Source organism: Candoia aspera, chromosome 5 (assembly GCF_035149785.1).
Source record: "Candoia aspera isolate rCanAsp1 chromosome 5, rCanAsp1.hap2, whole genome shotgun sequence".
NCBI lineage: Eukaryota > Metazoa > Chordata > Lepidosauria > Squamata > Boidae > Candoia > Candoia aspera.
This window is the reverse complement of record NC_086157.1, coordinates 64,264,802-64,279,995: the sequence shown is the minus strand read 5'-3', so window position 1 is coordinate 64,279,995 and position 15,194 is coordinate 64,264,802.

The following is a 15,194-nucleotide window of genomic DNA, read 5'->3' as shown; positions in this document are numbered from 1 at the left end:
TTTCAAACTTACAGAAAGATGTGGCTTCTGACTTTTAACAGCAAGGATATACAAACATTTCCATAATCAATCTCTTACTCTATATTAAACCAAAATACCACATTATTTATCTAAGCCATTCCACTTTAACACATAATAAAACTCACTAAGTACAGTTACTCCCCACCTTTCCCCTTATATTAAAATAAAGGAAAAAAAGTTCATATAAACCTCCCAAACATCTTTATCCCCTCCAAAACATAAAACATATTTAATTATTCCCTTCCTACCTCTATTCTATACATTTCTGTCTTCTATAATAAGAATCAAATTAAAAAGTGCATAAGTTGTCTGCTATTATACTTAATAGTACAACATTTTTAATAATCCAAGTCTTGATAAACCCAAAAAACAAAGACAATTCAAAACAAAAATTCTATATCTTTAAAAGGGAATAAAATAAATCAAATCCTTAAAGCAAACCAGATAAATATTCTTCAACCCTAATACAACAGTTTTAATAATTTTTATCTTAATAAACCCAAAAAACAAAGCCAATTCAAAACAGTAAATCCAAATCTTTAAAGGCAAATAACATCAAATCCTTAAAGCAAACCAGATGAACATTCTTCAACCCTTATCCCACTCCAAAATAAACCAAAGCATTTACATATCCCCACAATGTGCACAGAGCTTTTCTCTTGAAAAAATCAAACAGCCTAACTGCCTGCCTCAAAAATTCCAACTTCTCTTCAGAAAACCGCCCATACATAATGACCCCTACTTTTTCATGGCATTTCACCAAAAAGTCAGTTTTACTTATTGCTTGCAGATCCCTCTCTCCTTTAAATTTCTCCAATTCCATTATCCAATTTTCACCCAGCATCTCAACAGAAATCCCAATCTCATTCTTAGAAGAAACATTTCTATCACTGTTGAATTCCTCAATTTCATCCACTATGTCCCCAACCAGATGACACATTTTAGAGCTCATATTTTCCACAATGTCCTGAATGTCTTGTATAAAAACTTGATAGGAGTCAGAAAAGATTTGTTTAAAATCTGATAGGAGTCAGAAAAAATACGTTTAAAATCCTCCATGACTCATGCAGTAGATGATGGCGCTTCCTAGGAGCTTAACTAGTGAAAGTCGAAGATATGGAAAAGTTCCGAAGTATGTTTACACAAAGTGAAAGTGAGATAAACAGACTGTTCCCAAGGAAAAGTAGAAACAGAAAGCTGATGGTTTAAATCAGCCAATCAGTGTGTGGGAAAATGCTAATATCTTCTAATTTAATACCAAAATAACAACAGGAAGACAATTGTTTACTCTCAAGCCTCCTTTATATTTGGAAGGAAAATGAATTCCAAAACTTAAAAAAGAATTTTTTGAAAGTAATCCCCAAAGTAATGATAAGCACCAAGAGAGCCAGCTTCTCCTTGCTGTAGAAAGCCTCTCTTAGGATACACACACTTAAAAATATATATACAAATTTGGTGATTTAGAAATGGGGTGGCCGGTCTTAGTGTCCCTTTAAGGCTACAGTGCGGCTTGGAAAATGATGACATCCCAGCCTCCCAGCTAGCTCTTACCAGTCGAATGCAAAATGCTGTTTGTGATGTGGCTACAAGCAGCCGTCCAGAGGACAGATGGGGTGATTCCAGGTGCTTTCCTTTGTCAAAAGGAAAACAGTTTCTGGGCTTCAGGAAAACCTGCCTGAGCCCGAAAAAAATTGCCGCATTGTCAGTTCCAACCGCTAAGCCCGAGGGCACGGCTGCTCAGTCCACCATGTCCCCTCCAGAAGTTCCCAACCACAGAATATTTTTTCATTCCTCCAAACTAAATCTTGCTAAATGTTTTATCAGTTGTTATGATGTTTTGCCCCTCAGTTTCTATGCTTTGTATGTACATTTTATTTTTGGAAAGCAAAAGTTATGATAGTTATGATAAATACCATTAAGTAAATAATGGCTGAAAGCAAAGAGGAACTGAGGAGCCTTATGATGAAGGTGAAAGAAGAAAGTGCAAAAGCTGGCTTGCAGCTAAACCTCAAAAAAACCAAGATTATGGCAACCAGCTTGATTGATAACTGGCAAATAGAGGGAGAAAATGTAGAGGCAGTGAAAGACTTTGTATTCCTAGGTGCAAAGATTACTGCAGATGCTGACTGCAGTCAGGAAATCAGAAGACGCTTAATCCTTGGGAGAAGAGCAATGACAAATCTCGATAAAATAGTTAAGAGCAGAGACATCACACTGACAACAAAGGTCCGCATTGTTAAAGCAATGGTGTTCCCTGTAGTAACATATGGCTGCGAGAGCTGGACCATAAGGAAGGCTGAGAGAAGGAAGATCGATGCTTTTGAACTGTGGTGTTGGAGGAAAATTCTGAGAGTGCCTTGGACTGCCAGAACATCAAACCAGTCCATCCTCCAGGAAATAAAGCCAGACTGCTCACTTGAGGGAATGATATTCAAGGCAAAACTGAAATACTTTGGCCACACAATGAGAAGACAGGACACCCTGGAGAAGATGCTGATGCTAGGAAGAGTGGAGTGCAAAAGGAAGAGGGGCCGACCAAGGGCAAGGTGGATGGATGATATTCTAGAGGTGATGGACCCATCCCTGGGGGAGCTGGGGGTGTTGACGACCGACAGGAAGCTCTGGTGTGGGTCCATGAAGTCACGAAGAGTCGGAAGCGACTATGTAAATATTGCATCAAGCACAGCATGATTGGATTCATCCTGTGAATCATAGAAAGCAGGAAGTATAGCTTGTAGTAGAAGTGGGAAATCTTTAGTAAGTCAGATTTTCAGTTCCTTTGTTTTTATTACAGTAAGGATGTATCCCTCGATGCTGTAAAAGTGCACCAGGTTCAAGAAAAGAAGGAAGGAAGGAAGGAAGGAAGGAAGGAAGGAAGGAAGGAAGGAAGGAAGGAAGGAAGGAAGGAAGGAAGGACATAACGTTCAGGGGAAAAAATGTGGCATTTACAAAATGGTGTGAAAAAAGAGAGAAAAAGTAATTGTGTTCACAGTACCACCTAACAGTGTGGTCATGAGTGAAATTCTACTTTTCATTGACTCCATGTAATCTTAATGAAAGAGAAAAATAATTTCTCAGCAAAATTTCTTTGTCAACAGTGAAACTTATCTGGTTCACCCTTCAAGATGTATATACTGTAACTACCATAGTGATTTTGTACAAATCTAATCCAAAATATTTGTATGAGAGGATAAAGATGTTAATACTTCAAATAGTGGAAAACTGTTCCAGGTTTGCCTTACAAAAATGCAAGATTGTACTTTAGGAAAGGAAAGGTTGCATGATGAAGTTAGAAAATGATTTTCACTCTTAACAGTAAAATCTTGCAGTGCTACCAAACATAGTAGATACTATACACTAAGTTCACTATGTAAGAATGAAACTTCTAAGCATTTTCTCAGTAAAACCAATAAAAAGGACTAAGTATGGCATCTTTTATTAATTTATCTCAAAATAAACAAACTTTGGTAACCTTCAGGTCATATTATTACACATCTGCTGTCCTTGAAAACCATTAGGAAGTAATGTATAAGAAAATACTCCTTTCTTCTAGAGTATTTATCTATTGTATTTTAGACCTAAGCAGATTTCTATGAATCAAGCGATCAACTTCAGCTAATGGCTAGTTCATATGCAGTGCTAAACCATGATTTGGCAATTAGTGGATGACCAATAATGAATCTCATTAATTCATGAATTATGTGGAACTAAATAGACTAAATTTAAATATTTAAAGCCAAATATTATCTTAATTTCAAAATAAGCTACATCTTTGAAAATGAAAGTAAGAACTACAATTTTTGCCCTGGCTTTGCAACAGGAAGGAAGGAAGGAAGGAAGGAAGGAAGGAAGGAAGGAAGGAAGGAAGGAAGGAAGGAAGGAAGGAAGGAAGGAAGGAAGGAAGGAAGGAAGGAAGGAAGGAAGGAAGGATTTGTAGCACTGACATGGGCTAGATTTATCAAGAGCCCCACATCTGTGAAATAGCTTAGATATTAAACATTTAAATATACTGTAACCAGTATAATTTGACCCAGTCAAATTACAATGGTTGTGAGGTTTTCATCTGAAGTGCTTTCCCTATCAGAAAAATTATAGAAATTCCCTTCATACTGTTGAGACACTGATAACAATCAAGCACTCTTTCAGTTGTTAAAGATAATTCTTCCATCACCAATACTAAACAATGCATAGTTATAAAAGATAAGTTTTAAGTGGAGTGGCTTATAAATACACCAAATATGCAGTGAGCTCAGACCTACCATGATACATGCAGCTGAACAAACAAAATAACTATTTCAGTTTGAACTTTGGAGCTTCTCATCTATTTATGCACTTTCCTATTTTAAGGGTTGCCATTATTTAATATCAGTCTGGAGAACTAAAGCTTAAAGTTAAAGAAACTGGAAAGTCATTCAATAACAAAATGAAGCTACCACTTTTTATAAGAAAAATGTTTCTTATAAGTAACACTTCATTAAAAAACTGGAAAGAGGAAAAAGACTAATGCATGTGTCACTGAAATTAATGCACTAAAACAGAATTCTTTTTTGAGGACACAAAATAGTTTCTATACAGTTTATCCATAAATAAATAACCTAAGAAGGGTCAATTTTTATTAGAGCCAATTTAGTAGAATTATTGTCAATTAAGTTATTTCTGGTACAGCAGCATCAATAAATAAGATCAGTACAAAGAAACCATTATAAGGAATAATCAGTCATCTAGCTTATGACCCATTTTTAAAGAATAATTTGTCATTATAAAATTGCTAAAGCTCTATAATTAATTGTTTTGATACAATAAGAAAATAATTAAAATGAGCATCCATTTCATGGAATTAACAGAAAATATAACAGAATAACTTTACCCCAATGTTACAATAAGGACCAGAGTTTTTAAAATAATAATATTAGCCTAGTCCCAGATATAAATCACTAATTATACCATTATATTTGCCATTCATTTATATTTGGGCATAAACATAAAAATGTAAAATATCTTTTGAGCTGAACTTTCTCTAAATGTCTGTGTGAGGGTTTTTACAACAGTACAGAGTAGTTTTTCTGGGCTGTTCCTACAGCTTTCCAATTTAATATACAACTATAATATTCTGTGCTGATTTCCCATCCATGTATTAACCAGGCCCAACTCTGCTTAGTTTCTAAGCCCAAAGAGTGTAAGTCAGTTTTTTCTACTCATTGAGACAATAGCTTTATAACCAAGTTAAATAAATTAGTACTTGCTTTCATGCTCACAGAACAATCCAAATGATGGGCTGGGAAACTGAACAATTTAAATGCACTGCTGATATAGAAATGAGGAAAATTGTTTACACATCTGTCTGCTATTTTTTTCTTTTGTTCACAATGAAAGATAGTTGGATAGCAAGGCCCTAAGCTGTTTAGGGCTTTAAAGTTTAAGACCACCATCATCTTTTATTGTGCCTGGTAAATATATTACAGCCAAGGCAGATTTTTCAGTATAGACATTATGCAGCTCAGGCATCAGTCAGCAGTCTAGTTACCACATTTTGCAACATTTGGAACTTCTGGACATTTTTTAAGACAGCTTCAGATAAAGTACACTCAATAGTCAAGACAAGATGTAACCAAGGCATGGATAATTCATTGGAAACATCACCATGTGCCACACTGTTGGTGTCAGAGTCTGAGCTAAATGAGAAATCATGGGTGGAGTCACAGATCAACTAAGGTAAAACTAAAATATATCAGGTCTTTGTGCAATGTGCAATGTGTGATTAATAAGCATGGTCCCTCTTATGCTGATTGTTGCTGTGAAGAAAAGCTTACTATTAAATATTCTAAGACCCAAGTCATGATTTTCTTTAAGGTGGGCAGATTAACAGTCAGAAGATAGAGGCAGTTAAGATGTGCAAATATTTAGGTGCTGTTTTCCAAGCCTCAAGCTCCTGAAGGGCTTTTATTGTATATATTACAGAGTCTGCTCAGAGTTGCATGACTACAATTCTCAGGGGTGTTCTTGGTTATTTTTTGTTTTCTCCCTCAAATGGAAGTTTGTATATTTCCTCTGCAATTAGGGTCTTTCAAGACAAGGCAATTGCCAACTGTTACATGGTCCATAGATTTGTGTCCTCCTGCAGGTAATTCAATACAAGTTTTTGAAGCTATCTTTGGATCCGTCATTATATCCCTAAAGTTTTGGAGACTGAATTTATTTCAGTAGTATCTGAATAAGCAAGATCATTTATTGGCTTAAACTGACATCCTGTCCAGAGGACCTCACAGCCTAGTTTCTCCTGGATACCTTCACTCAAGACTTTGAGATGAAACTACACAATAGTGGTGTGTCTACGTTAGTCTTACAATCTTTGGATGTTTCCAGACTAAAGAAATTAGAATATGAGAAATTTATTTATTGATTTATTACCCCTTTATTATTTTTTATAACAGGTATTGATTTAAGAGAGAGAATGCTAAGACCTTTTCTGTTTTCAAAAGGAAAACCTAAGGAAAGTTTGTCCTAGCTAAAAGTCTTGATATTGCAAAATACCAAAAAGTTTCACCTTAGCTCAGTTCAGTGCTCCAGCTTGACTGGGGGGAAGATACTGACATAATCCCTTTGCTGAAAGGTTCTGCCTTTATCATTTAGAAGCAGCTGAATCTGCATCTCATCTGCTGCTATAACGTCCATTTTACGATGACATTTATTGCCTTTATAAAGCTTCAGTTCTTGGTAGAGTTCCTGATAGATCAGATAGATTTTATATCTCAGTTGTTTCACAGATTCTAATAATGATGTTATTTTTAAAATTGCCAAATTCTGCTTAAAGCCTGTGTTGTAAGGAAACAAATGATTGACCATTTATTTGACAAGTTAATTATTTTATTTCATTGCATTTTAAAAGTTGTCCATGTAAGTTGTTGTCATCATGATATTGTATACAGTAAATGTTTTCAGTCTTTTAACTAACTGTTAAGGATTGATTGTGTGTTGGAGTCATGACTTTTTTTGTTACGATCATGAATGTAATAAACTATCTGACCTGAATAATGGATTGTCCCACATTCAAAACCTCTCTTTACCATTGCATAATTTGCTAATTCTCTCAATCTTTCATTATAAACATCAAATCAACCATGCTTTTTGATTCATTTCTTTTTTCACATGTTAATATGAATAGATTTATGCTTAAACCAAATACTACTGTATATTTGAAACCACCCATCCTTTTTATAAACAGATACTTATCAATCACAATTTTCACTGTTTCCTGGGTCTCTGTATAATTCAAGCATGTGTTCTATATTCTCTTGTTTTTATTCCACCTATCCATTCATGCTATCTACATAATGTTTAACCCTTTTGTTCATAATTGAATCTACCCCTTCATTTATATGCATGTACACATTACTTCCATTCTATAAGATCAGGGTACCTTGGTTCATATCTATTTAATCTTTCCCACTACATTTTTTTCTTTCATTCATTAATGCATGTTCATTTACTCCTCTTACATTCTAAGTTGCAATCTCCCATATGTTAGTTGTCACCAGATTGGCCATAGATATTGATCTCCATTACTTATCATAGCTTTTGTCAACGGGGGCTTTCACATAATGTCAGAATCTCCCAAACAGAACTGCACAGTATATCATTGACTTCCTTGTTTTCTAGGCTGGGGTTTGACAGAAGTCTCACAGACACCGTTTGACTAGATAAGAATCATTATTGCAAACAAGAATAAAATCTAATGAAAGTTGATTTTCCACTGCCAGTGTAAACATGCAAGCGCCTCTTATATCCACAGTGGTTCAAACCCATAGCCAATTGTTTCCAGTCTTTATTGGAGTCTATACATGGTACTTAGTAGCCCTGAAGGAAAGCAGTTGTTGAGTGCTTATGTGCCAGCTCTGGCCTAATAGCAACTGCCTTAATAACTACTGGCTGGCTTTCAGCTTACTTCTCACAGATAGATAAAGTATATACTAGATTACTAGCCTTAGTTGCATTTCTGCCTCAAGTAGCATATCCTGTTAATAATAAAAAAGACAGTACCAAGGGCTGACATATTTTGGACAGTATACCACAAACATAAGCTAAGCTTGGTTTATCTCAAGCAAGCTGCTGAAGTTCTGAGCAAGCTAGGATTTCTAATTAATTGACTACCTTGCAAGTCAACATGTTGTTGCATGTTGATCCAGCAAAGGGCAGCAGTTCCAAATTGGGTATGGTGTAACATTAACTCCAAGCAACAGGTGACAGCATAAAAGCTCTAACAGCTCTTTTTGGTCTTTGCAGGTCCAAGGCTACAATAACTGCCAGAGTAAGTGTAAGGTGCTAGCAGTGATTTCAGTTAGGTAGGATAAGTACAACTATTTGCAATTTTAGAACATAGCACATAGTATTTCTTTAGCAACACTTGGCATTTTTATACTTTAAATATAAAGCATGAGAAAAATCAGCTCTTATAAGCACTACAGCATCAAAAATCAACATTAATCATATGATAGAGAGAGATAAATGGGTTCTGGTCTCTACTTCTTTTGCTGACCAGATCGTCATCCTGTTGCCCAAGTGCTATGATGCTCAGGATAATCCAGTATAAATGCTTTCGGTTACCATTGTGGCTTGGAAGGAAACCACAAGCCTTCCTTCCAAGTTTTCATTTATTTCATAAAATATGTTAATATTTTTGCATCTCTAGCCAAAATATCAATATCACATAGATTTTGTTTTTTCTAACAGTAATAATGACTGGCATTCAATGGTTTATATTATTTCCTCTTTGGCTTTCCATTAAAGTTACATTAATTTTAGGATTATCATTCCAGCATCAAATCCAGTTATGGACATGGCACAGTGGCACTGGAGCTCCCTCCACTGGCAGTTTACTATTGTTTTTAATATGAAAGGGAAGTTGGATTTTTTATTCCTCTTCCTTTAGAATCTCATTGGTAAAAGTATACCACATTCTAGTATCTGTAGAAGGTATAAATGAATAATGGCTAGATGCATAGTCTAATATACAGTCAGGAGAGAAGGATGGAATACAGACACACACACACACACACTTTAAATGTAAACATTTGCAGGTTGTGAAACATACGTTTGTTCTGCTAATTCTTGCTGCTTAAAAAAAAACAAAAAACACAAAGCAAGATGAATATTCCAAGCTAGAACAATTAGCATATAATGAGAAAGACCACATATTATTTTAAAAGACATGACACACACGAAGTCTTTAAATTAAGTGGTACATAAATGGATATTTAGAATTTCTTGTCATGAATACCACCACTAAATTCATAAATCAGCCACAGCAGGAATAAATGACTTTCTCAGTTTTGTTTCATTCCTCTCCTACCAAACATCATCAACTAGCAGGAAAATATCCAGGTGTGGAGACAGGTGAATGGAGAGCACCCTCCCACTTCACTGTACAGCTCCCCAACTGCTTCAGTTAGTCAGTTGCTTTCTGGCTGATCCAGGTTTATAAGCCAAGAATCAACTTGGAGACCTGGGAGGTATGATTTGAAAGAACCAGACAGTCTGGTTGCTGAAAGCAGAATAGCTTTGGAAGACACAGGTCAAGGACAGGAAAGTAATACATTCCTGTACTAGCCTGAAGTGTCCAACAAATACTGGGTTGATGCCCCTTTATGGGTCACTGAGGGTCATCTATGCATCTCAGTGATTTGCTTTCCTCGAGGAGGCTGCTCCATTGTGATGAGGCCATGTCCTCAATAGATAGTGAGTGGGTTATCTCCAAGCCAGAGTGTTTGGATGAAGGGCATAATACTGTATTAATGGCAAAACCTTGTCAGGATAAAGGAAAGAACACCTATACAGCTAAGGATAATTTAAGGCTGTGTAGGGTTTGGGTTGAGTGTAAACTTGAGCTTGTGGTGTTCTGGTGTTCACCTATAAAGTCCATCATGGCTTGGCACCTGCTAGATTCAGCCTGACCATTATATCATGCTTGTTGTGCCACCCTTTCAAGTTATCAGGGAGCTGAAGTTAGAAGGTGCTGCTTCTGTGTAGAAGCACCAACACTACAAAATGGGCTGCCCACAGTGATCAAACTGGCCGTTTCCCTAGCAGCTTTTAGGAAGTTATTAAAGTTACTCAACTTTTTAAAGAGGCTTTCAGTAGCATCAGCTGCTCCTCTTGTTGGTCTTACTATTTTTCCTTCCTACTTTGGTTTTGCAATTTGGATTGTACAGTGTTTATACAATATTGTTATACTGCTTTAATTCCATTGTTACTGCTTTTACTGTGACACTGTAACCACTGAGAGTTGTGAGGTTGTGGCAGGATAAAAACTGAATAAATAAGTAAACAGACAGACAATAAACCTGGTTCTCCCTAGTCTTAGTCCAATACTTTATTACAATAGCAATAATATTTCCTTCTCTAATGAATACATGACAGAGGAGACAGATATGGTTGAATCAAGCACACAATAGGACCTCAGGGTCTTTGTATTCCTTCTGGCAGAAAGGTTTTCTGCCAGTGGTATACGCTAGAGCAAAGTAGTGAATATGCCTTTTAGTGGACAGAATGCCATTATAACCATTCCAATGCTGGATGGTTGCTGGTTAGAGTGAATTGATTGGTTAAAAAAGATGTACACTGTTGTATATTGTCAAACATTATGCATTTCTATGACATACATTAATATCAACAATTTTCAAACAGCTGTATTTGTAAAATATTTATGTTGATTTTGAACATTAGCATTGTGCTTATTCTATCTTTAACTAAAAGTTCTTTTCATCCTCACAACAATCGCTTTGAGGATATGGGGTGAAAATAGTGAAAGTGTCACTTTTGTTTGTTGTTGTTTATTCGTTTAGTCACTTCTGACTCTTCGTGACTTCATGGACCAGCCCACGCCAGAGCTTCCTGTCGGTCAACACCCCCAGCTCCCCCAGGGACGAGTCCATCACCTCTAGAATATCATCCATCCACCTTGCCCTTGGTCAGCCCCTCTTCCTTTTGCCTTCCACTCTCCCCAGCATCAGCATCTTCTCCAGGGTGTCCTGTCTTCTCATTATGTGGCCGAAAGTGTCACTACTGTAGTAGAATTCATGAGTGAATTAGATTTGAACCTAGGCCAATATTTTACCAGTTGCACAACTACCTTTGTTGACAATTGAAATTAAAAAGCTTCTGTCTGTACTGTGGCATTCTTGGAACATTTGGTCATGGACAAATAAAAGATTATTGGTTTGTTGGACAATTAACTGGCATGTCAAATCTATTTCTGGTATATTTTGAGAGATACCAATAAATATTTAAGCCAAAATGGCCAGTAGATTTAATGCCAGCATTAGTTTTGGTTCAAATTACTCCAGATCTTATGATTTAATTTAATTAAACAAAGGTTCAGCTCCTAGATGCATATTAAAAGCATTAATTTCAACACAATGCCACTGCTACCTGAAATAGTTAAATAATGAGTAATACATAACCTAAATTGGATAACATGTCTTTGTTTTCCATCTGTCATACAGTATATAAATTTTTTACAGAGTATGAATTGGGAAGAAGCCAGCATGTCTGGATTACATTTTATTTTGTTTTATGTGGAATTATGGACCAAAATGATACTAGACAGAAAACATGATTTGGCAAAGACTTGTGATACATAGGCCAGATGCAGTGAAAGACGGGACTCTCTGTCTGTAGTAATTATGTAGAGTAAGAGAAAAGATGTTTCATTAGATATGGGAGGTGGGGGGAGGTTTTGTTTATCCTATTGTGACATAATAAATAAAACCTTTATTACATTTTTTATTCCAGCTTTATTTTGAAGAACTTGAAACCAGAAATTCCTAGACTAATACTGTATGTTGTTTGGAAAAATGAGCAATATGTCCATGTGTCAAAACAAAGATTTGTTTAGAAGTATCATAATCTCTTCCACCCTACCCAAAACTTGATACACTTAGAATACTGAAATTTGATCCTATATTGAAATGGTCACCTCTTTTCTAGAACATTATTTTATTTTCCATAGCATCTTAGATGTGAGGGGATGATATTACATTCTGTTTTCCAAAAGTTGATCAATTAAAACTTTATTTAATAATAAAAGTGCATGAACTGGTAATGTAGAATATGATAAACTGTTTCACTTTAAAGAGATAGACTAGCAAGCCGACTTCTTTGGCTTAATTACAGAATTAAAGTTTGGCTTGTTGTAAAAGGCTACTGACTTTTGTTTTGGAAATACTTCTTTTTCTTTTCACTCTTTCTGCTCTGCCCAACTGTTAATTCCTTCTTTTCTTATCTCCTCTAAGCCTAGCTTAAGGTTCCCATCCTTATAATAAGGTAGCTAGTTAACTGGTTACTTGCTTCTAACAAAATATCCTTTATCATGTCTCCCTTCTTTCCCTCACAAGTTTAACACTGCTATCCTTCCAGGATATGAGGTATAAACAGAATACTGTTATATGCAGATATAGTATCAATCACAACGTTTTCCTACATACCTGCTTCTTCTGCTTTTTTGTTTTATTTATCTTCTTACAATCTTATTTCCCACTACTGACATCCTGTTCTGGTTCAGATTTCTGAGCTTCATCATCTTCTTTCTCTAGATTTCTTTCTTTCAATTTGACAAGAGATGTGGGATTGCTATTGTTTTACCTTTTTCAATTCCTTCTGACAGGTGTACACATCTGCCTACATGCATACCTTTTTATCATCAAATCCAAAGTACAGACCAACAACTTGTAGTTCTCAGATTTGACTCCAACTTCTCCTAATTTTAAGTAAGCCTAAGCAAGATAAAGTTGAACTTCTTTAATGTCCTGCCTACATTGCTTTTGCCAGTTCTTAGCATATCCTAAGTCAGTTTTTCAGTCTCCTTTTCAACCATAATTCTATCTTCTTCACATAAGGGATCCTTACTTAATCCTTCTGTCTCTTCATCATCTTTATTGTCCTTCTTTCTTAACTTAGCAGCAACTTCCATCTTTTTCTTGTTTTTATTTCATGCAGTTTCTCAACATCCCCTTGAGAAATTTCATTTGGAGCTGTAAGCAATGCTTTTTTAAAAAAAACAAGAGCTTTTTCAATTATTCCCTTTCAAATTCATTATCTGTTGGTTCTGTAGTTATCCCATATTATCAACAACAGCTATGGCTGGCCATTCTTTCTATGATTGGTATTCTACCTTCTTAACAGCAGTCATTTTTTTTCTTCCATTGCCTCAACTGAAACTTTTATTAATCCTTTTACTACTGAATTTTCTACTGTTGCGTCTGCATATTTTCAGCAGCCATAATTTTAACTTTTCCAGTTCTGTATTTACTTCTTCTGCAGCGACATGTTTTTCTACAATCTTCCCCACCTGTTTATTCAAACCGGTTCTGCTATTATCTTTCCAGGTGCTCTGTCTGTAATCAGTGCTTTCTTAACAGCAATGCCTTCATCTGTTTCTGCTGTTGGGTCTACTTGTCCAGGTGCCTCCCCCCAAATAACACACCTTTTTCCTAGCTGGTGTCTGAGTGAACGTCGGGTTACAAATATTGTTTCCCAAATCCATTTTTGTTGCCTTTACCTCTTATGTAGGACATAAATATGTATTGCAGAACCTGTGATGTTCCTTTCTATAGTAAATGCTATACATGTAAATTCCATATATCTTTTTTATAACAACTTACTTTCTCCTTCCATTGTACTGATGGTCTTGCCACCAGTAATTTAGAAGGAGCTTTGTTTTCTAGCCCTTTTCCAGATAGGTATCAGATACACTGGTATTTGTAATGGAACAAGGGGCAAATGATAAAATGTGCATGATATCATCAAATAAATAGTTTCAGTTGTCAAAATGCAAGTGAGCATGTCATTTTGGTATCATCCTGACTAGCTATGGATGTCACTGAACAGTTATGGATAATATTGCTTTTGTACACCAACTCCAAATTTACAACAGATAAAGAAGCATCATTCCCAAAATATTTCAGTTACCAATTTCCTCCAGTACTTTTTATTTAACAAAGCACAATTAGTGGTAAGAAATTATAACACTTTACATTTCCTCAGAAAGGTCTTTGGACTTACTGTCCATTCAGAGCAAAAGGTTTTTTTTCTTTTTTTGTTATAGATCTTCCAGGCTGGATTGAATAATAGTTCTTTTTACTTACAGTAGGTTAGTCAAACCGTAAAGACTGTTTCTCTCTATACAACATAATGGAAATCTCAGATCCTTTCATTACTTTATCTGCCTCATCTTCTATTTTATCTTTAATTCATGGGTTAATTGAAAACAAATTTTATTAATTCTACTATATTCTCCAGGATGGCTCCGTCAAACCACATAACTGTATCACCTGAATATCAAGTTTCATTAGTGAGCAACCTGCTTTTGTGTGCAGGTTTTGTGTGAAGACATGAAGAACAGAATTATTATATAATTTCTCTCAGTGGAGAAGCTGGCAATAATCAATTAAAACTTTATTTAATACTGTAATAAAATTGAATATGGTAATGACTTTTTTAAAAAAGCGGTTCACCAACAAAATTGTCCTATGTGGTTAATTACACAATGAAAATTAGTTTGTCATAAGAAGTTACAGGAGTTTATTTCCTCTCTCGTTTTAGATATACTTACTTCTTTTTCCTTTCCCTCTTTTTCCTTTGTCAATTGCCTCTTTTAGTTCTATGGCTGTTTTCCTGATAAAAAAGTAGACAATGAACCTTTATCTGCATTCTAATACAACAATCAATACTTTTTTATTAATTTGCAGAAACCTAAACAAGTTAAAACTTTTATTGTTTCTGGGTCACACAGTTATCCACACAAGTTAGAACCAGATTTAAACTTGCTTATAGTAGAGCTACTGTGATCATGGAGACTTAAATTACTCATGCCATTGTTTTCTAGAGCTGTAAAATTATTTTTACAGCATAGATTATACTGGCTGTTCATTTAAACAATTCAAAATGTACAATGTATTAGTTAATCCTCCTCAAAGACTCTTGAACAAATTTTCAGAAAAGATTCAACAGTACTTCAACTTACCATTTGTCAAGATTCAACAGTACTTCAACTTACCATTTGGTTTGCAGTTCCCTGTTGCTGTAAAACAGTAAATGTTATTGCTTTCATTGTTTCATCGTTTGTATGCACATTTTTATTTACAGTATTTTGATAATTATTAGAACTGGAATTATGTTCA